General features: G+C 39.0%; 1 long non-coding RNA gene and 1 pseudogene across 2 annotated transcripts in view; one reads left to right on the top strand and one right to left on the bottom strand.

Annotated features, from left to right (window-relative positions):
* Positions 1 to 344: 344 nt before the first annotated feature.
* Positions 345 to 887, top strand: LOC309856263 (large ribosomal subunit protein uL23 pseudogene; annotated as a pseudogene). Its single transcript has one exon. The product of its transcript is annotated as a large ribosomal subunit protein uL23 pseudogene (transcript).
* Positions 888 to 2,914: 2,027 nt separating this feature from the next.
* The window catches only part of LOC309856755, a 385,485-nt gene continuing 366,063 nt past the window's right edge, over positions 2,915 to 22,336 (bottom strand). Inside the window, exon 4 of the long non-coding RNA XR_014307337.1 lies at positions 2,915 to 3,002. This is a non-coding gene — a long non-coding RNA (uncharacterized lncRNA). The remainder of the gene's footprint in view (positions 3,003 to 22,336) is intronic.

The raw sequence follows: 22,336 nt of genomic DNA, 5'->3' as shown, positions 1-22,336 counted from the left end.
TACATGAGAGACCAGAGCCAGAACCATTCAACCAATCTCTTCCTCAGTTCCTTACCCACATGAGAAATAATAGAGTGATTTGTTGTTGGCTTAAGGTACCAAGTTTAGAAATGATTTGTTATCCATCAATTTACTAGTGACTGGATATAAATTTGTCTAAAACCATATAACATCAAGAATGAACTTTAATGCAGACTATGGACTTCTGGTCATTATGATATGTCAATGTAGGTTCTTCAATTATAACAGGTGTACCACTCTGATGAAGGATGTTTAAAATGGGTTATGCATGTGTGGGAGTAGGAGGTATAGGAAAGTTCTCTGTACCTTCCCTTAATTTTTCTGTGAACCGCCTTTTACGAAGATGGCGCCGAAAGCTAAGAAGGAAGCCCCTGCCCCTCCCAAAGCCGAAGCCAAAGCAAAGGCTTTGAAAGCCAAGAAAGCGGTGCTGAAAGGCGTCCACAGTCACAAAAAAAAGAAGATCTGCACATCACCTACGTTCCGACGACCCAAGACTCTGCGTCTCCGAAGGCAACCCAAATACCCTCGAAAGAGCGCCCCCAGGAGAAACAAGCTTGACCACTATGCCATCATCAAGTTCCCCCTGACTACTGAGTCAGCCATGCCATGAAGAAAATAGAAGACAACAATACACTTGTGTTCATTGTGGATGTCAAGGCCAACAAGCACCAGATCAAACAGGCTGTGAAGAAGCTCTATGACATTGATGTAGCCAAGGTCAACACCTTAATCAGGCCTGATGGAGAGAAGAAGGCATACGTTCGGCTGGCCCCTGACTATGATGCTTTGGATGTTGCCAACAAAATTGGGATCATCTAAACTGAGTCCAGCTGGCTAAATCTAAATACAGTTTTTTCATGATTAAAAAAAAAAATTTTCTGTGGACCTAAAATTGCTCTAAACAAATAGTATTAATTTTTTTTAAAAAGTTGGGTTGAGGGACGCCTGGGTGGCTCAGTTGGTTGGGCAGCTGCCTTCGGCTCAGGTCATGATCCCAGCGTCCTGGGATCGAGTCCCACATCGGGCTCCTTGCTCTGCAGGGAGCCTGCTTCTCCCTCTGACTCTGCCTTCCACTCTGTCTGCCTGTGCTCGCTCTCGCTCACTCTCTCTGACAAATAAATAAAAATCTTTAAAAAAAAAAAAAAAGGTTGGGTTGATGTCAAATCAGTTGACTTTAAACATGTTATACAGTAAAAGTTGGTGGTATGACAAGTGGTGTTCCCAGCAGCTAAAATGTGGGAAGCAATGAGTTTAAAGGACATAATTAGAATTTTATGTCCAATTATTTCTCTGTATAATTGTTTGTGAAGATTAATTTAAAAATAAGGGAATGTTTTTATTCATTAAAAAACCCTGACCTATGTTAAAAAATTAATGCATTTTAAGAGTGGTTGCCTCTTTGTAGTGAATCTTTGTTTTGATCTTCCTAATGATCTATAATGGGTATATATTATTATTACAGTGAAAAACTACTATATTAATTTATTTCCATTTTTTTCTTTTTTAAGTTTCTTTTCAGTATAACAGAATTCATTGTTTATGCACAACACCCAATGCTCCATGCAATATGTGCCCTCCACAATACCCACCACTAGGCTCCCCCAACCTCCCACCCCCCTGCCCCTTCAAAACCCTCAGATTGTTTTTCAGAGTCCATTGTCTCTCATGGTTCACCTCCCCCTCCAATTTCCCTCAACTCCCTTCTCCTCTCCATCTCCCCATGAATTTATTTCCATTTTTAAAACATTGTGTTTATGTAGTTATACTCAGTTGTTAATAACTTAATATCGATTCCCCCCACACACACACATAAAGAACAGTAACTAGAACAGAATACAAACAACCTTGAAGGGTGGGCATTTGATTTTTATGGTACTCACTATTACTTCTTTCCATTAACACTCTGGTTTCCTTACATAATTAGCGGCAACCTCTTTCCCCCAGCCAAGGGGAATACTCTCTCCAGGGACTATTACTCTTGAACAGAGTAATCATAGTGGAAGCCTGTTATCCCATTATCTCAGCCTGAAAATTGTAGAATCTATTCAATAAACAGAAAACGCACCCTATGTGGACCCAAATGGTGCCAGGCATGAGGTTTTCCTCTCCTGTCTCATTCCTAAGCCTTTGAAATTGTCTTATGTCCTGCTCCATTCCAGGTCTGGCTCCTTCAGCCTTTCGAATAGTTAAGTTCTCTTTATCTTTTCAGTGACTTGCCTTTAACTTATTTTAGACCAAGACATTTTCTGTGATTTACAACCAATGAGCCATGACGGATAGATTCAATCTCATTCAAGGAAGAAAGTCTTTACAGCTTTTGTGAGCTATAACTGACATATAATCAACACCACATATTTAAAGGGTACAAATGGACAAATTTGAGTATATGTATCTATTTATGAAACTGTCAGAATAAGGAAGAATATTAAACACAGGAATTACCCCATAAGTTTCCTCATGTCCCTTTTTAATACTTCCATTCTGCCTCTCTATAACCCCTGTCTCCAAGTATCACTCACCTGTACTTTTTCAGGATTAGTTTGCATTTTCTAGAATTTTATATAAATGAAATCATACACTTGGTAGTCTTTTATTTTCCTCTGGCTTCTTTCAGTAAGCCTAAGTACTATTAGATTCATACAAGTTGTATGTGTTCCATTGTATAGGGATACCACAGTGCTATAGATTGAATGTCTATATCTCCCCAAAATCCACATGTTAAAAGCCTAATGCCCAAGGTGATGGTATTAGAATATAGGCCCTTTGGTAGGTAATTAGCTCATGAGGTCAGAGCCCTTAATAGGATTAATGTTCTTAGAAAAGAGGCCATGTGAAGAAACAGGAAGTTGGCAACCCAGAAGAGGGTCCTCACCTGACCATGATGACACTCTGATGTCTTGGAATTTCATCCTCCAGGATCCTGAGAAGTAAATTTCTCTTGTTTATAAACCACTCAGTCAGTGATGTTGTGATACAGCAGCCTAAAAGAATTAAGACATATAGTTTATCCACTCATCTGTTGATGGATATTTGATTTCTTTCTAATCTGGGGTAATTACGGTAAATGTTATTCTAAAAATTGATGTACAATTTTTTGTGTTACATGTGTTCATTTAATTGGAGTAAATACCTAGGAGTGATATGGCTGATCATTTTGTACATATATATTAAGTTTTAACATGATATCACAGTGCTTTCCAAAGTAGTTGTACCATTCTGCATTAATATAGCAGTATATAAGAGTTCCAGTTTTTCTACATCCTTGCCAATGACAGACTTTTTTATTTTGGCCATTCTAATGGATGTATCATGATATCTCATTATACTTCTCAATTTGCATTTTCCTGATTAATGATTTTGAACATCTTTTCTATTCCTTATATGCCAGATTCTTTAGAGTTTCTCTTAAAGATCATTCTTCTGTCTATGATGCCAACACATTTCTGGTGAGCCACCCACAAACTTATCACAGTTATCTGACTCCAAGCAATGGACACAACTTAGGCTCAAACTATAACTTTTTTTTACATATTGACATAAAGCAATACATAAACAAATACAAAAGGAAGATATGCCAAAAATGATTATTACCTCTCGGTGTTAGGATCATAAGTAAGTCCTCTTTTTTCTGCTTTTAAAAACTTTCCTGCTTTTTCTGAGTATTTGTAGTGAATATGTATTATTGTACTCTTCAGAGAAAATAACAAAATGGGGCCAAATATAGCTATAATCCTCGAATATATAAATGTCCCAACTGTAGCAATGTTCTTGCTGTTCCTTCTTCTACCATAAAGAAACTATGTAGAGACTGACAAGGTGGTAGCCAGTGCTTACTCATTTCCTTAGCCAGTGCCCTGTAATGAAGGCTACACTGGGCAGAATATGCTATTCTCCCAGAGAATTGGATCATGGGCACAGATTCAATTTTTCAACAAATAGAATAGCTCAAATTAAATGACACTTAGATGAGAAGCAGTAACAACAATTCCTCTATGTGGAAAAGTTTCAGTCTGAAGTCAGTCATCAAACTTAAGGGTTCCTGGGTATCTCAGTCAGTTAAGGGTCTGACTCAAGATTTCAGGTCATGTCATGAACTCAGAGTCATGAGATGGAGCCCTGTGTCAGGCTCCATGCTGTGTGTGGAGCTTGCTTAAGATTCTCTCTCTCGAAAGACAATTATCATATGATCTCCCCGATATGAGGAAGTGGAGACGCAACATGGGGCGTAAAGGGGGTAGGAGAAGAATAAATGAAACAAGATGGGATCGGGAGGGAGACAAACCTTAAGTGACTCAATCTCACAAAACAAACTGAGGGTTGCTTGGGGGAGGGGGGTTGGGAGAAGGGGGGTGGGATTATGGACATTGAGAAGGTATGTGCTATGGTGAGTGCTGTGAAGTGTATACACCTGGCAATTCACAGACTTGTACCCCCTTGGGGATAAAAATATATTATATGTTTATAAAAAATAAAAATTAAAAGAAAAGATACTCTCTCTCCCACTCCATCTTCCCCTTCCCTCACTTGCTTGCATGCACTAACTCTCTGAAAGAAGAGAAAAGAAAAGAAGGGAAAAAAAAGGAAAGGAAAAGGAAAAGGAAAGAAAAGGAAAAAGAAAAGAAAAAGAAAAGATAAAACATCAAAATTAAAAGTTTTAACAAAGGAACTCACCTGGAAGTTCACTCAGAATTGTACATATAATACATATACCACATGCATGTCTAAATAGAGAGGGGACATTTTTCTCTACTACATATATTCCAATAGCTTCTTGGAGCCAGCTTTCAGAAGATGCTACCCTTAAATAGAATTTATAATATTTCACACATGTTTAGCTAAATACTGAACGAACCAACTCTCTAATGGAATCTCAAGTAATTTTGACCCAAAGTTGCATATGGCTAGGCAGGCATTTGACCCTCTTTGTTTTGCAAGTATGGCTTTCAAGTACAAGTTTTCTCGTCTCCACATTCCAGAGAGCCCAATAAAGGAAATGAAATGTTGAAATTTAGATTGTTACTAATGAGGCTAATTTATCCCAAGATAAATACAAAATTTTTCTAAGATAAAATTGTTACCTACATTTCTTTGGATATCACTTAAATTATGAAGGGAAAAAATAGTCATTTGAGAAAAATTGAAAAGTATTTTCATTTATTTAGAATCCAGATGCAATGGACTAGATTCATTATAACCCTTCCTTCATGACACACCCACATGATTGGCCAGGTTATACTTCGTTTATCAGTATTTTAGCTATTTCCAACTCTCTAATAAGCAAGCAAGCCCACTACCAATTCCTAAAAAAGTTTTCAAATGAATTCAGACATATACAAATGTGATCCCAATATTGAAGTTTATAGTAAAATAGGGACAAAAGCTGTTGAGTCAAGAAGAGCAAACGGTATTACATGATGGTCATAGGTCAGATTTAAAGACTAGATTTTACTGCGTATAGGAAGAGAAAAACAGTAAACCTAGTCCAAGAATGCAGACATAGCTAGACTCATAAATGAGCAGTTAACAAAATCCACATCAGCAATATGGCTTACACTAGAAGTTTCTTTATACCCTAGCACATAGTAGTGATGATACTTGAAGATAAGATATAAGCATGCGAGTATAAACCAACAAAGCTGTTGCTTTGGAGACCAGGTCTGGATTACCACTATAGCCTACGTAGTAAAGTGGACCAGCAGTCTCATTATCCTAGGGGAACACATACCCAAAGAATGTCACAGGACAATGCTTCACACAATACTGTGTGACAACAAAAAAGCAGTAGCAGTAGTAAAGATACAATTTCTCCCTCTCTCTGGCATGTTGAAAAGGATTGAGTCCCTGCCCTATAAGCCAACTAAGTCCCTTAGTTTTTGGATAATTCAGAGATAAAGGAGAACATTCAAGCAAGAAATATACTAGTAGTGTTAATACTTGTGGTTAAGAAATTAACGAGGTATAGATTCACATATACTGAGTCGGTTTAAGGAGGCATAGCATTGTAGCAAGCACAGACAGAAATATAAGGACAATGCAACATAGTACAACTACCTCAGCAAAGCTCCAAGGCTCTTGGTAAGACTACTACTTTCTCCTACCTGCCAAAATGTACCAGCTCTTGAAACATCTGATCAAACCACCAATCTGCATGACTCCATGTTCCAAAAACCATGTTAGAGTTTCTAGGATTATATGTCTCCATAACAAGCTCACCCATGAGCCATGGGGGGAAAACTGGATAGTTTTAAGTTTAAAGGAAGCAATGTAGCCATGTTATGTATACATGTGCATACTAGTGGACTAAAATGTCTGACCATGTAAATTGCAGAGTCCAGAAGAACTGTTAGTGGTCACAGGTAACATCTGTATCCAGGTAGGTTCAACTAAGTCTGCCATTGGGTTAAACCAAAAAAATAGAAGAATGAATCTCAAACCAAGTACAAAGATGAATTAAATTTTACACGCTGGGCACACACACAAAGATTAAAAGGGGGTAGGAACAGAGAAAAGGAAATACATTGGTGGGCATGTAGTGCTTAGAACTCACACCAGACACATGTAGTAGAGAGTACAAACCAACAGTAATTCCATACACCAACCCATGGTGGGTATGATGTTAATATAGGCTGTTTGTCTTGGTGAAGACTATATATGAAAATAAATAAGGCTGAATTTGAGAGTTGAAGATATCAGTAACTTCTGATTAAAGGAGCAGAGGATGGCAGATGCTGTTATCCTGAAAGCTGACTTACTCATTTGTTTATTCTACTTTTAGTTTTTTAAATAGAAATTCTAATATTTGCAAAGTAAAGTGCTGGGTAGATACAGAAATGAATGAACCATGATTATTGCACTCAAGAGCTTTGAATGTACTAGTTTCTCATTTACCTGAGTCACTAAAAAGAGAATCAAATTAGTGTTTTATTAGAGTGATATGACAAACATAATACTGAAGCTGTGAAGAAGCAAAAAACCCTTATATTCAGAGGTGGGAAATCAGTCAAAAATCCAGGACAAGAACATTTGAACTAAGGCCTGAAGCACGAATCAAAAGAAACAGGGCAAGAGTTGACATGTACAGAGAAATCACAACATAAGGAAGAGCAGAAAAGGCTGGAAAGACAGCCAAGTTCTCATACTTTAAAGTGCCCATGAATCAACCGAAGGATACTGTGAAAATGAAGAATGAGATTTAGTTGGGCCTGTGGGTGGGGCTTGAAATCCTGCATTTCATTTTTTAAAATTATTTTTTATTTTTAATATTTTTTAAGGGAGAGAAAGCCCACATGCGTGGGCAGGGGAGGGGCAGAGAGAAACTTTCTTTTTTTTTTTTTTTAAGATTTTTATTTATTTATTTGACAGAGAGAAAGAGAGCCAAAAAGCACAAGCAGGGGGAACAGCAGAGGGAAGGGAAGCAGGATCCCTGCCGAGCAGAGACCTGGATGCAGGGCTTGATCCCAGGACCCTGGGATCATGACCTGAGCTGAAGGCAGATGCTTAAGGGACTGAGCCACCCAGGCACCCTGGCAGAGAGAATCTTAAGCCGGCTCCATGCTCAGCACGGAAGCCAACAGGGGGCTCAATCTCACAACAATGAGATCATGACCCGAGCAGAAATCAAGAGTAGGTCACTTTAACACACTGGGCAACACAGGTGCCCGAAGATCCCGCATTTCTAATAAACCCCCAAGGGATTCCAATTCTATGGGTCTAGCATGTGGCACCCTTTCTGCAGCAAGGTATTGTGGGGGAAGGATATTAATATGGTCATACTGTAGGGTACAGGGCTATAGACAACTTGAAAAGGATGGTAATAGGGACTGAGACTGGACCATGGTTAATTTAGAGTATCTGAGCAATTTGAAGGTTGTTACTGTGAGTCCTGGGGAAGCACTTAAACTCTAAATGGTTTTACTTGCTTTATCACTAACTCTTTCATATTGTTGACTGAAGTATCTTTGTGATCTTTGTGTAATACATATCTGAGCCAGCTATTTTTCTTCAAAACATCCCTTGGATTTGAGGAGTGCTAGCTTAAAAAGAGTCAAATGACTAAGGTAGTTAGCCTGAGTGGGCAAAATTGATGTAGCTGCCTAAGATCAGAACAGAAGACTGAGAGACAGAAAGCTGGATAGGATGAAGGGACTTGGGATGGAGGAAGGAAGAAAGCAAATTAATCCACATCCTCAAAGTTCAGTGCTTCCCAAACATGGTTGTACAGTGTAACCCAGCTAGGGATTTTTTAAAAGTACTGATGCTTGCGTGTCACCTACAGAGATGACTGTAATTAGTATAAGGAATGGACTGCACATCAAGAGGTCTCAAGTTTCTTCAGTTGATTTTAATATGCATCCAAGATTGATAACCAATCTCATAGCTATGTAGCATCCCCTGATTATGAATTTGGAAAACCATCCTCTCATTTTCTTAATAACGTGGTATAGGAACCAATCTCAAAAGGACTCTTACTGACCAAAAATGCAATACTTTGAGCCTCTAAAGAATTATATTAAGATGTACTGAAACATATTAAGTACATTCTTAAAAAAAAAATCCAAGTGTTCATAAAGTTTCTTTCTGAGATGGAAATGTTCTAAAATTAAATTGTAGTGAGGGTGGCACAATTCTGTAAATACATGAAAAACCAATGAACTATACACTGTTCTTTTTTTTTTTTTTTAAGAGACAGAGAGATAGAGTGAGCAGGGGGAGGGGCAGAAGGAGAGAATCTTAAGCAGGTCTCACGCCCAGTACAGAGACCGACATGGGGCTCCATCTCACAACCCTGAGGTCATGACCTGAGCCAAAATCAAGAGTGGGATGCTTAACTGACTGAGCCACCTAGGTGCCCCTGAACTGTATGTTGAAAAGGAATTAATTTTATGGTTTATAATGTAAATTTCAATAAATCTGTTAAAAACAATCCAGAAATTCATATGATAGTTTAAAAACATTCAATGGGTATCTTTGTAGGTATAAGTGAACCCACTCGTTACTCAGAAACTGACAACTAAAGGGACAGAATCAAGCATTTGTCCTGCCTTTCTTTCAAATAACTATACATTAAAGTAACCAAATAATTGATGAGGAAAAGTTCTCATTTATAAAAACATTCCAGCTAGTTAATTAAAAGCAGTGATAAAATTACCATATAATCACTTTCTGACTCCTAATGAAACAATGAATCTAGGCAATGATGATTAATAACTACTGAAGTCTCTAGGTGAAAACCTGGTTATAAATTTGATAGTGGATGGATCTGACTGACTGGTAATACCTAAACCCACTGATCAACTCTTGCCAAAAGATGGAACCTGAATCTGCTCAAGCCTTTCACTGTGTGTCCCTTTTAAAGATATAAGGGCACAAATGAACGTGATCAATAATAATAGAGGAGAGGGAAGAAATCAGCAAAATCCCAAATATGGAAAACCCTGTGAGAAAAATGACCAGGTTTCTTCAGTAACTATATTCAGAGGGAAAGAAGGAAATATTGAAAGTCCAAACAACCACACAGACTGGTTTCCAAGGAGCCAGGCCCAGCTGGACAACCAGGAAGATTATGAATGTTAGGAAAAGCCAAAGGCCCAATATTCAATAAAACAAACACCAGTGAACAGGCTCTGAAGGAACACCACAGCAGGAGCCAGGACCCAAAAACATTTGGAAGGTGAAAAGACCTGGTTTTCTCCCTCCCACTTGCACTCCTTTTTAACTCCCCCCAGTGTTCCAGCAACACGATTATGGACACCAGTTAGGCACCTAAGGGGAGCATTCTTAAAGTCTTAGATAAACAATGAACTTGATAAAGATTCAATCAAACAGCCTGAATTTGGCACCCAGTCTCAGGGAGAAACCCACTTAACTTCCTCATCCCTATTGGGAACTTCTCTGTTTTCTTTCGTCAAGGACCACCCCCATTCAATGATTGCCTATGACTCTGCCTCCCTCTAGCCCAGTGGTCCTAACTCTGATTGCATGTTAGAGTTACCTCGGGGAACTTTTAACATTCCTGATGCCCAGGGCACACTGAAACATATCAATCATAATTTCTGGGAGTGGGATTCAGATATGAATAGTCTTGAAAACTTAGGTCATTCTAATGTGCAGCCATTATTGACTATTGAGACTTCTCAAATAAACGTCTAGCTAGGTTAGTCCACACTAGCCATGCCCACACCCAAATTTTCCATTTCATCCCAAACCATCAGGTCCTGTCTTACCACTGTCCCTTCTCTGGGAATGACCCCCTACCTCCTGGATCCAAATTATAATTTTCTGAGGCCCTCCTCCTTAATGTTCCATATCACTTAACTGTCTGCTCCATTCCCCTGTGTGTCACAACATTTCTTTTCTTTTTTTTTCCTGCCTGAAATCGCCCTTGGCCTTTTCTTTTGCAGGACTCTCTTTCTCAACAAATTCCTAAGAGTTCTTTTCTATAAGACCTGCCTTAAAGATCACCATCTTCTCATTCTTTGGACCTAATCTGAATCATCTCATTATCTCCCTTGGCTTCAACTACCTGTATACTAAAAATCCACCAACACATTATCTTCATCTCAAATCCATCTTCATGCTTCCGACCCACGTAGCCAACTCTCTGGCAAAAGTCTCCAGCTGCATTTCCTATAGACACTCCGTCCCATTGCATGACAAATTAAACTCTCCATTTACTCAATCTGCCACTGTGCCAGTATGAGCATGGAGTCTGCGCAAGGCTGCTTGGGTCTGAAATTCTGAATCAGCCACATAATGAGCTTGGGTGAATGAATTAGCCTCCCTGCAACTCCAATTCCTCATCTGTAAAATAGGTACAATAACTTTCTCATTATATTAGTATTAAGATTAAGTAAGGTAATATGTGCAAAGGACCTGAGGTAGTGCCTGGCCCACAGTAGGCATTCTACTTGCTGCTGCCACTGCTGCTGTTACTACTATTACTACTGTCAGTATTGCCATTAGCCGAAATTCCTTAGTTCCATGGAGGTCACCATCACCTAATTAAAGAGAGGAAAAAATCTGAGTGTCACTCTTTTTATCTCATTGCATCTTATCACTTCTGTCAGTTATTATTATACTCTGTGTTTTTTTCAGATACTTTCCTTAGTCTTCATACCACCACCATGACTTTCACTAGGCTGGGTGTGCTAGAGAGCTGATTGTACAAATCTCCTAACTCAGCATTCAGTGACATCAAATTGGTAACTTTAAATCGGCTGTGATGGGAGTATTTATGGCATAAGAATCAGCAAACTGTACAAATATGCAGTCTTTTTTTTTGAGAGCAGTTGTTTAACATTTAACCAGTTATTAAATATTCAGGCGCTCATGATTTCTCCTATAAATTTCTGTAAAACATCCTAATTGTCTATTTCTAACACTGTTCTTGAGTCACTCTAATCCCTTCTTATTGATACCAGAAAATTTTTTTTGTAAAATGCAAATCTCATCCCCAGATTAAAGTAATTCACTGTGTCCTCATTTTCCTTTGGTTAAAAGTCTAAATCCTTAGCGTGCCATATATGGCCTATTAATAGATGCCATAAGCGTCCCACTCAGATCCTTTCCCTCCACACTCAACTTTCTTCTGTACATGACAACAACAGCTTGTTACCACAAGTGCCTGTAATTCTCTGCCTGAGGGCTTCTTTTCAGCCTCAGGGGTATGCCTAAAAAGCCAGGGAGTTAACTCTCTTGGGAGCAGCCCTCACCCAGTAACTCAGCCTTTTTTTAAAAAGGCTGAGTCCTATCCCAGGGCCCACTCTTCAGGGAGGACAACTCAGAAATACACAGTATTGCCAGTGGATTGAGCCCCAGTTACCCACAGCAGTAACCTGCTTTTACTTCATTCTCCTCTCTCAGTGTATCCTACCATCACCTCCCAAATGAACCAATGGCCCTCAAGTCCTTATCTCAGGGTCTATTCTGAGGAGAACCCAACCAGCCTAATAATGGCCATTCATGATCTGTCTTTTCCCCACTCCAAACTTACCACTCCCTCCTTCCTCTAAGCTGAATCTCTGCTCTACAATGTCATGCATCGTTCCTCAAAGGTAGCATGGTGTCTGACAGTTTGTTCCTTTGCAGAGGCTGCTTGCTTTCTCAGATAATCAATTTAAATTTCACCTTTCTTCACCCAGAAAATTCTAGCCTGTCCATCCAAAGCCAGTTCAATATCCACTTTTCCCTTGATCACTGTTGTTCCCTCCCGCCCCAGGAAGGGTCTCTCATGTGTTCTTCTGTCACCCTGTGCTTACAAAGCTGTTCTTCAAATGACCGTGTGTTCCTTCAGATTCTTTTTCAGTCATATACCCACCCTCCATCCTACACACAACACTGGTATGACAAATACTAGCAAGGCAGTAAATATTTGTTGAAGGAATATAGTTTTCAGGACCTATTATTCCTTATGTTCTCGTGCCTGGGAAAAAATGTCCAATAAAGACTTTACCATCTCAGCAGAGACACCAAACTAACTGTTCTTGTACTTCCCAATAATTGTTGTACAATCACAAACATTATCAGAAACTAAGCTATTTGCATACATATAGCCAAACATCATTTTGGTCCAGCACTGTTGACAGGTTTCACCAAGATCCTTAGCTTTCTAGCCCTGACATTTTCTTATTATCTCTGCATTTCAATGCTACCTTTGAGGCTCTGCAATTAAGCAAATTCTCAGGATTTTAAGCAAATATGCTTGCACCATTTTAAAGTGACAAAACACCCAGGGGCACTACTTAATCCTCTGATTCTCTCTTCCAAAGGGGTTTCTCAGCGGCAGCTGACAGCTTTGTGACTGCAGAGCCTCCCTGTCCAACAGGGCTGGGTTTCTGTTATCCTCACCCCAGCACTCTGCGTGCTCTGCAGAATATATTTATTTGCAGCATTTCAGCAGGAAGACCCTGGGAGGATGAGTCATCATCCTGATCCGGAGACTCGCCCTTGAGGCCACAATGAGAAAACTTTCTCCCTTTTAATGTATAGAACAGGCCTCAATCAGAAATCAAGGGTTGTGTTTATAATGAACTTTCCCACCTAGACAGGAAATAACACTTCAGAAATGCTGAAAAATAAATCCAAGGGGGTACGATGTAATTTCTTGGACCCAAGCGCATTGCAAGGTAATAAATCGGTTTAAAAACATCCTGAGCAACTACTACATGGAAGAACCTATGGTACCAATGCAAGGGAAGGTCAGACAAAATCCCTGTATTCAGCATCCACCACTGTGCAAATTATTAGTTTAACATTTTAAGGGTACTTAAAGATTTGTGCAGAGACTTTATATCAAATAACTGCTTACAAAACTATAGCATTATCGTGCTTACATGTAAGTGGATGAATGTACGAATGCTGGAATTATCTCCAGATTCGATATTCATAAGTGACTAACAGAGTGGTGCGGTAGTCAGAATCTCTTTGGAGGCGCTTTTCTAGGAATCCCCATTCTTGTTCTTACATCTCCTTCCCGGTATCACTATCAGTATCTAGAATACTGAGATAACCAGTGAACTACAGAGAGAAAGAAGACAGACACAGAAAACCAAGATGGAGCCGAGAGACACGCTGGTAGGGAGTCAGTTATAGGGAGCGCCTTTAAGAGTCTCAAGCATCACAGCAAATTAGCATAGCATTCAGGTATCGATGATAGCAGGTACATAAAGTCCACGAAGGCATGCTAATCTGAGTAAGTAATAAGGCTTTCAGTAGCCAAATGTGCCAGAATCCAGGCAACATGAAAAGCTAGAAGTAAGGGATACAGTAAAAAAGATTGTGGAAACTTTATAGCAGAGTGCGGCAGTGGATGTGAACCCAAACTGTGGAGCCAGATCACTTGGTTTCAAATCTTTATTCCAACACCACTCATTGTGAGTTATTCAATCATCTCTGCCTCAGGTTTCTCATCCATAAGAAAGAACAAAACAACCTACTCTTTCCTCAAGTCTGACAGCCCCTTGATAAGATGCACCATCTGACAATGATATCCATTCTTTAAAATATTCAAAAAAACAGATAATTCCCAAAATACAAAAACTGTTCTTAATGACAGGGGGAAAAAAAGAGCTACCCAGTTCATTATGTGAATGTCATATTTAAAACTGAGAAAAGCAACACACACACACACAAAAGTAGAGCCCAATCCAATTTAGGAAAATCATCACAGATACTGTAAACTACTAGGAAAATTTCAGTCACAACTTCAAATCTTATACCATATAACATGCAGCACTTTCACTAGAATGAATCATGATGTAAGACAAGTATTTAAAATAAATCACATCAGAAAGTCAAAAAGAAAAGCTATATATGCCAAAGGGGCATTTAAGAAAATTCAGTATCTATTTCTGAGCTATTTCTTGTTAAACAAAATTGAGAAGAATGTGGCTTCATTTAAACTAAAAGGAAAAACATTAAACTAGTTATCAATGAACACAAAACCACCTCATTCTTTCTTAAATAAAACTGTCTCTTTTAATTATATTTTTACTTTTGTCAGTAATCTATAAGTGTTGTACAATGCAATAAAAAAGGAAAAACTACAATCATATTGTTTAGAAGAGACAAAAATTTCCTTGTAAAATTCAAGATAATACTCTGAAAATTTCTTAAAATCAATGAAAATTTAGTAAAGTCACAAAATGCAGAACCCAGAAAATATAAAATGTTGTATTTATCCAAAAGTAATAGCTGTATGATGGTAACAACGAAATACATAAATACCTCAGGTAACCTTTGGTATATGTACCAGAGAGAGCCAGAAAAGAAAATTTTCAAATATGGAGATACATACTGTGATCCACCTATAAAGGGTGAATTGTGAAAATAAGTCAATTCCTTCAAATTAATTAGTAAATATAAATAATCACAATATAGACTATATTATTACCAAAATAAATCTCAAATGGAAGTAATTAAATCCTAGTAAGTAATTAAATAGCTAAATTTTTGGTGGTAGAATGCTTTCAAAAGCAGAGAACTTGCTCTATGTTAAATACATTATAAAACTACAATGGGCACCTGGGTGGCTCTGTCCCTTGACCATCTGACTCTTGGTCTTGGTTCAAGTCATGAACTCAGGGTCATGTGATTGAGCCCCAGGTTGGGCTCTTCACTCAGCAGGGAGTCTGCTTGCGATGCTTTCTCTCCCTTCCCCTGCCCCTCCACCTACTCACACACATTCTCTCTAAAATAAAAAGACCTTTAAAACTACAACTATTATAACTATGTATCTAGCTAGTAATAGGAATTCCATAAATTGCTTAAAGTATGTAGAACAAGAACATATCAATCAATGTAATGGAAGAATTTGTTTTAAAATGGGCCCTAGGGGCATCTGGGTGACTCAGAGGGTTAAAGCCTCTGCCTTCAGGTCATGATCCCAGGGTCCTGGGATCGAACCCCGCATTGGGCTCTCTGTTCAGCGGGGAGCCTGCTTCCTCCTCTCTCTCTACCTGCCTCTCTGCCTACTTGTGATCTCTCTCTGTCAAATAAATAAAGTCTTAAAAAAAATAAAATGGGCCCTAAAATATATGAAAATGTAGCATTTACTAAAAAGGAAACTTAGCAGGCTGTGGAAAAGGGATACATGTACAAAAGTTAGTGGAAATATATCAATACATATCTACGTATATATTGTGGATATAAAAAGCAAATATGAACAGAACTAAAAGGAGAAATAAAGAGCAATATGATAATCCTTGGAGACTTTAACATCTCACTCTGAACAATGACAAGATTATCCAAGCAGAGAATCAGTAAGGAAACAGGAGATTTGAACAGCACTATAAACCAAAGAAACCTAATAAACATATATGGAACATTCCATCCAACGGCAGGAATTTACACATTCTTCTCAAGCACACATGGAACGTTTTCTAGGACAGATTATGTTAGACCACTAATCAAGTCACAACAAATTTAAGAAGACAGAACTTATGTCAAGTATCTTTTCCAAGTATAATGGGATAAATTAGAAATCAGTAAACAGAAGGGAAACTGGAAAAATTCACAAACATGTGGAATGTTACTCAGGTTAACACAATCTGAGTAACAAATAGGACCAAGAAGACATCAATAAAGAAATGAAAAAAATACCATGAGACATATAAAAAATGGAAACACAACATGCCCAAACTTAGGGATACGGTGAAATCAACATAATTTATACTATAAACGTAAATTTTAAGAAAATAAATCTCAAACAAAAACCTAGCATTCCACATAAAGAAACTAGAAAAAAAAAACAACTAAGGCAAAAGTTAACACAAGGAAGTAATAATAAAGATTAGAACAGAAAAAAATGAAATAGAGAATAGGAAAGTTAAAATTAAGAGTTGGTTCTTAGAAAAAAATGAAATTGAGAAATCTTTAGCTAGACTAATAAAGAAAAAAATAGAGGACTCAAATAAAAAGATAAAGAGGTAACATTACAACTGATACCATAGAAATACAAAGGATGATAATAAGAAGTTACTATGAATAATTTTATGCCAACAGACTGAACAGCCTAGAAAAAATGCATACATTCCTTAAAACATACAACTTACAAAGAATGAATTATGAAGAAACAGATAATCTGAACAGACCTATAATGAGTAATGAGAGAACCAGTAATTCAAAAACTCCCACAAATATAAGCACCAAACCAAATGGTTTCACAGGGGCATTCTACCAAATATTTAAAGAACTATAATACCAATCATTCTCAAACTCCTCCAAAAAATAATAAAGGAGGGAACACTTCCAAACTTATCTTATATGATCTTTATTAATCAGAAACACCAATTCTCAAACTCTTTCAAAAACTGAAAAGGAGAGAACACTCCAAAACTCATATTACAAAACCACCATTACCCTGATAACAGCCAAGTAAGAACAAAACAAGAGACCTACAGGCCACTATCCTTCATAAATACAGGCACAAACAGTCTCAATAGAATATTATTAAACTGAGTTCAACAGAAGATAAAAAGGATAATACTCCATTATCAAGTGGAATTCATCTTGGGGATACAAGAATAGTTTAACATGCAAGTCAGTAAGAATGATATATCGCATTAATAGCATGAAAGATAAATATCATATAATCATCTCAATATATGTAGAAAAAGCATTCGACAAAATTCAGCATTCACTCATGATTAGAAATTCTCAACAAAATAAGTTTAGAAGAAACATACCTCAATGTAATAAATGCATTTTTTGACAAGTTCACAGGTAATATCGTACTCAGTGGTAAAAGGCTAAAACAATTTCCTCTAAAATTAAGAACAATATGGGAAGCCCACGTCACCATCTGTATTCAGCATGATATTAAAAGTCCTAGCCAGAGACATCAGGCAAAAATAATAATAATAATAATAATAATTAAAAGTATCTATTCAAATTGGAAAGGAAGAGGTTAAAATTTCTGCTTGCTGATGACATACTTTATATAGAGAAAACCCTAATGACTTGACAAAAAAGTTGTTAAAACCAATAAAAAAATTCAGTAAAGCTGCAGGATACAAAAATCAGTCACATTTCTATACAGTAAAGCTGTCTGAAAAAAAAAAAAAAAGAAAACAATCCCACTTACAATAACATCAATAACAGTATTTAGAAATACTTTAACCAAGGGAGTAAAAGATCTGCATACCCAAAACAGCAAGATAGTAATGAAAGGAAATGGAAAAATATCCTATGTTCATGCCTTGGGAAAATTAATATTATTAATATGTCTATACTACCCAAAGCCATCTATAGATTCAATACAACCTCCATCAGGATTCCAACAGCATTTTTTATAGAATTGGAAAAAAAATTCTAAAATTTGCATGTAATGACAAAAGACATTGAATGGCCTAAGCAATCCTTGGGAAAGAACACTGGAGGCATCACACTTCCTGATTTTGAATTATACTACAGAGCTATATAATGAAAATACTGTGGTACTGGCATAAAAACAAACCCAAACAACATCAAGAGCTCGGAAATAAAGACACGCATACATGGTTGACTAATACTTGACAAGGGAGCCCTGAATAGGTAATGGAAAAAGATGTTCTCTTCAACAAATTGTATTGTGGACAGGGGGGCCAAGATGGCAGCTTAGTACTGATGAGGAGAACAAAAGCAAGAGAAATGTAGCTTAAATTAAATCTCCTTACAACCTGCAGCCCACCGCTAAACACCTGAGACATGCAGAGTGTGACATTCCTCAAAAACTCACAGCTGCCTTAATGTTGATGTTACTAGAAACTAAAAGCAACCTCATCTTAACAGTAGCCAGACCTCTAAGGTCCTATAGATCCTGCCTTCAGCATAGGAAAATTCCTTAGAAACTTACATTTTCTCTACCTTCGTCTCCCTTCACAAACTTAAAAGTATACAATCACTTACTCTTCACAATCATAAGTGCAGCTCTTTCTGCCCATTGGTCCTGTCCCCATGCTATAATCAAAACACCTTTTTGCACTGTAAAATGTCTCAAGAATTCTTCCTTAATGGTTGGGTTTAACAATCCAGCATCAGTAGGAAGACCTGAGGCTCGACTCTAGATAAGTAGGTAACTATCAAATGGTTCTGAATACCCAAGAAATCAATCTGAGGACTGACACAACAAGCGCCACAGCAAAAGGGTGAGGGGAAGCCACATCGAAGAAGGTAGGAAGTGTGGAGATGTGGTTTGGGGGAGAAATGGGCTGTGGGTGTTATGGAAGGGAGGGAATCATGTTCGCAGAGGAAGGAGAAAGCAGAGTGTGTGTGTGTGTGTGTGTGTGTGTGTGTGTGTGTGTGTGTGTGAGAGAGAGAGAGAGAGAGAGAGAGAGAGAGAGAGAGAGGAGCCCACAGGGGAACACATAAGGAGAAGACTTGCCCAAAGGCGGAGAGAGAAGCTGATTTTTGTGAGTTTTTGCAACAAGTGGGGTTTAAAAACTGAAGTTTTTTTTTTTTAAGATTTTATTTATTTATTTGACAGACAGAGATCACAAGTAGGCAGAGAGGCAGGCAGAGAGAGAGGAGGAAGCAGGCTCCCTGCTGAGCAGAGAGTCCAATGCGGGGCTCGATCCCAGGACCCTGGGATTATGACCTGAGCCGAAGGCAGAGGCTTTAACCCACTGAGCCACCCAGGCGCCCCTAAAAACTGAAGTTTTAAAGTTTGTTTAAAACTTGGCTGGGATAGAACCCTGAAGGCTGAAGACACTACCCTACTCCTAAAGAGAAGATGAACAACAACCTGGGAACAGATGGTGGCAGGAAGCAGACACCTGGGGAATGTCTGAGGGGAACACAGTGGGGATGCTGTTCTCTCTTCTTGGAGCACCTCACTTAGAGGGGGCATTCACGGGGATGCTGGCAGGTGCCATTTCCCTCCCCCATCCTTCAGCATAAACACAGAGCCACCTGGGTAAGACAGCTCAGCCATGACACCGGATGTCTAGCCCGACTGTATCAAGTCCCACCTCCCTGCACTCTGGAGTGACTGTCCTTCTCCATCAAGTCTCTCTCAGTCCCAGTGTGGCAAGACCTTCTCCCAGAAGACCAGCACAGATTCTTGCCCAAACAACATGCCTAAAGCTTGGAGTTTTAAAAGCCAGCAGACGTGACTGGGATTGACTGGCGGGCACTACAACGCTCTTAAAGACAACGTGGGCAGGCAACTTGGGAGGCAGACAGGATGAAAACCGTGGTCTGAAAAATGTCTGGGGCACACAGTGGGGGAGATTCTTTGCTCTTCTCAGAGTGCTTCCATGGGGGCAGCAAGCACAGAGAGCTCTCTCCAGGAACAAAGGAACTGGCTGGCACCATTTGCTTCCCCTACCCCCCGGCATAACCACAGAGCTGGGGGAAAGAGCACAGTGTCGACCCTGGCTGCTTAACCTGCTTACACCATGTCCCACATGTGCTCTGCTGGTACTTTCTTTCCCAGTCACATTTCCCTCAGTCTCAGTTCAGTGGGCCTCTTCCCCAGAAGACCAGTAGAAGCCCCTGCCCACACCATGTCTCCCAACCAGAGTTCTGCAGGCCTTTGGTTCTAGTGGAAGTAGCATCAGGTCTCATTTAACAAGCAGATCAGAGCACACCCAGTTAACTCACCACACTCTGGCTAAGGAACAAACACTGCCCACACCGGGCAAGGAGAGCCTCTACAGGTGACTTGGTCTAGGGACAGAGCGGCCATTACACAGCCCCAGAATGCACACAGCACACACCAGAGACAACCCTGAAACACCAGGCGCTAGGCACTATATGACCTCTTCGTGAAGCCATTACTCTCAGATGCAAGAAACATAAAAGGCTTTTCTAATGGAGAAGAAGGCAGAGACTTAGACAAAATGCAAAGACAGAGGAATTCATCCCAAATCAAAGAACAAAATAAGGCCACAGCCAGAGATCTGAATGAAATAGATAGAAGTAATATGCCTGATGGAGAATTTCAAGCAACAGTCATGAGGATACTCTCTGGGCTTGAGAAAAGCATGGGAGATTTCAGGGAGGCAAAAAAAAAAGTCGGTCAAAAATGAAAAATACAATGAGACTGGAAACAGATTGAATGCAATGAACTCAAGGATGGAAGCAGCAGAGGACCAAATGAGTGATACAGAAGATAAAATAATGGAAAATAAAGAAACGGAACAAAATAGAGAAAGAAGAATTGTGGAACAGGAGAACAGACTTAGGGAACTCAGTGACTCCATCAAACATAATAAACTTTTGTGGAATGGAACTGGACCCCTATCTTATAATAATTGCAAAATTAAACTTGAAATGGATTAAAGACTTAAATATTAGATGTGAAATAATAAACTTGAAAAAAGAAGTGGCGAGGGACAAGCCCTTTGGCATTGGTATTGGGAATGATTTTTTTGGTTATGACAACAAAAGTACAAGCAACAAAAGTAAAATCCAGGTGGGACTACGTCAAACTGAAAAGCTTCTGCACAGCAAAAGATATGCTCAGCAAAACAAAAAAGCCACTTAAAGAATGGGAGAAAATACTTGCCATGTATCTATCTGATAAGGAATTAATATCCAAAATATGTAAGGAACTTCTATAACTCAACAGCAAAAAATTATATAATCTGATTTTTTAAATGGGCCAAGGATCTGAATAGACATTTTCCCAAATAAAACATACAACAGATACATGAAAAGATGTTCATCACTAATCAAAAGGGAAATGCAAATCAAAACCACAGTGAGATATAACCGCCTGTTAGAAGGGCTGTTATAGAGGTGCCTGGGCAGCTCAATCAGTTAAGCGTCTGCCTTCAGCTCAGGTTATGGTCTCAGGGTCCTGGGATGGAGCCCTACTTCAGGGTCCCCTGGAGGTGGGGGTGGGGGATGTTTCTCCCTCTGCCTCCACCGTTCTTCCTACTTGTGTGCGTGTGCGCGCTCTCTCTCTCCCTCTCCCTGTGTTAAATAAATAAATAAAATCTTAAGAAAAATAACAGCTGTTATAAAAAAAAGACAAGAGATAACAAGGGATGGTGAGGATGGGGAGAAAATGGAACCCTGTGGCACAGCTGGTGGCAAAAGAAATTCGTACAGCTACTATGGACAACAGTATGGAGGTTCCTCAAAAACTAAAACACAGAATTATCAGAGGACCCAGCAACTCCACTTCTGGGTATATACCCAAAGGAAATGAAATCCCCAACTTGAAGGGATATTTGTATCCCCTGTTTATTGAAGCATTATTTATATAAGCCAAGACATGCAATCTAAATGTTTGTCGATACAGGAACAGATAAATATATATTACACACACACACACACACACATATGCATACAGACACACACATGGAATGATAGTTATTATTTTTGCTGATGACAATACTGTGGGATGGAGATACCAAGTAACTGCCCAAAGTCACAGTTAATAAATAACCAAAGAGGGGACACCTGGGTGGCTCAGTTGGTTAAGCAGCTGCCTTTGGCTCAGGTCATGATCCCAGCGTCCTGGGATCGAGTCCCACGTCGGGCTCCTTGCTCAGCGGGGAGCCTGCTTCTCCCTCTGCCTGCCATTCTGTCTGCCTGTGCTTGCTCTCTCCCCTTCTCTCTGATAAATAAATAAAATCTTTAAAAATAAATAAATAAATAAATAAATAAATAACCAAAGAGGATATAGTGCCATTAAACTAGGCTCCAAAGTTTGCAGTTTTGTTGTGTCCTAACTGTAGACAGAGAAGCTGAAGAGACAGAAGGTGCAATTAAATGTCAAGACTGGTAAGCTTTGGGGCGCCTGGGTGGCTCAGTGGGTTAAAGCCTCTGCCTTCGGCTCAGGTCATGATCCCAGGGTCTTGGGATCAAGTCCTACATTGGGCTCTCT

Source organism: Mustela nivalis (assembly GCF_964662115.1).
Source record: "Mustela nivalis genome assembly, chromosome: X".
NCBI classification, from domain to species: Eukaryota; Metazoa; Chordata; class Mammalia; order Carnivora; family Mustelidae; genus Mustela; species Mustela nivalis.
The sequence above is the reverse complement of the archived record's forward strand: the minus strand, read 5'-3'. Positions and strand labels throughout refer to the sequence as shown.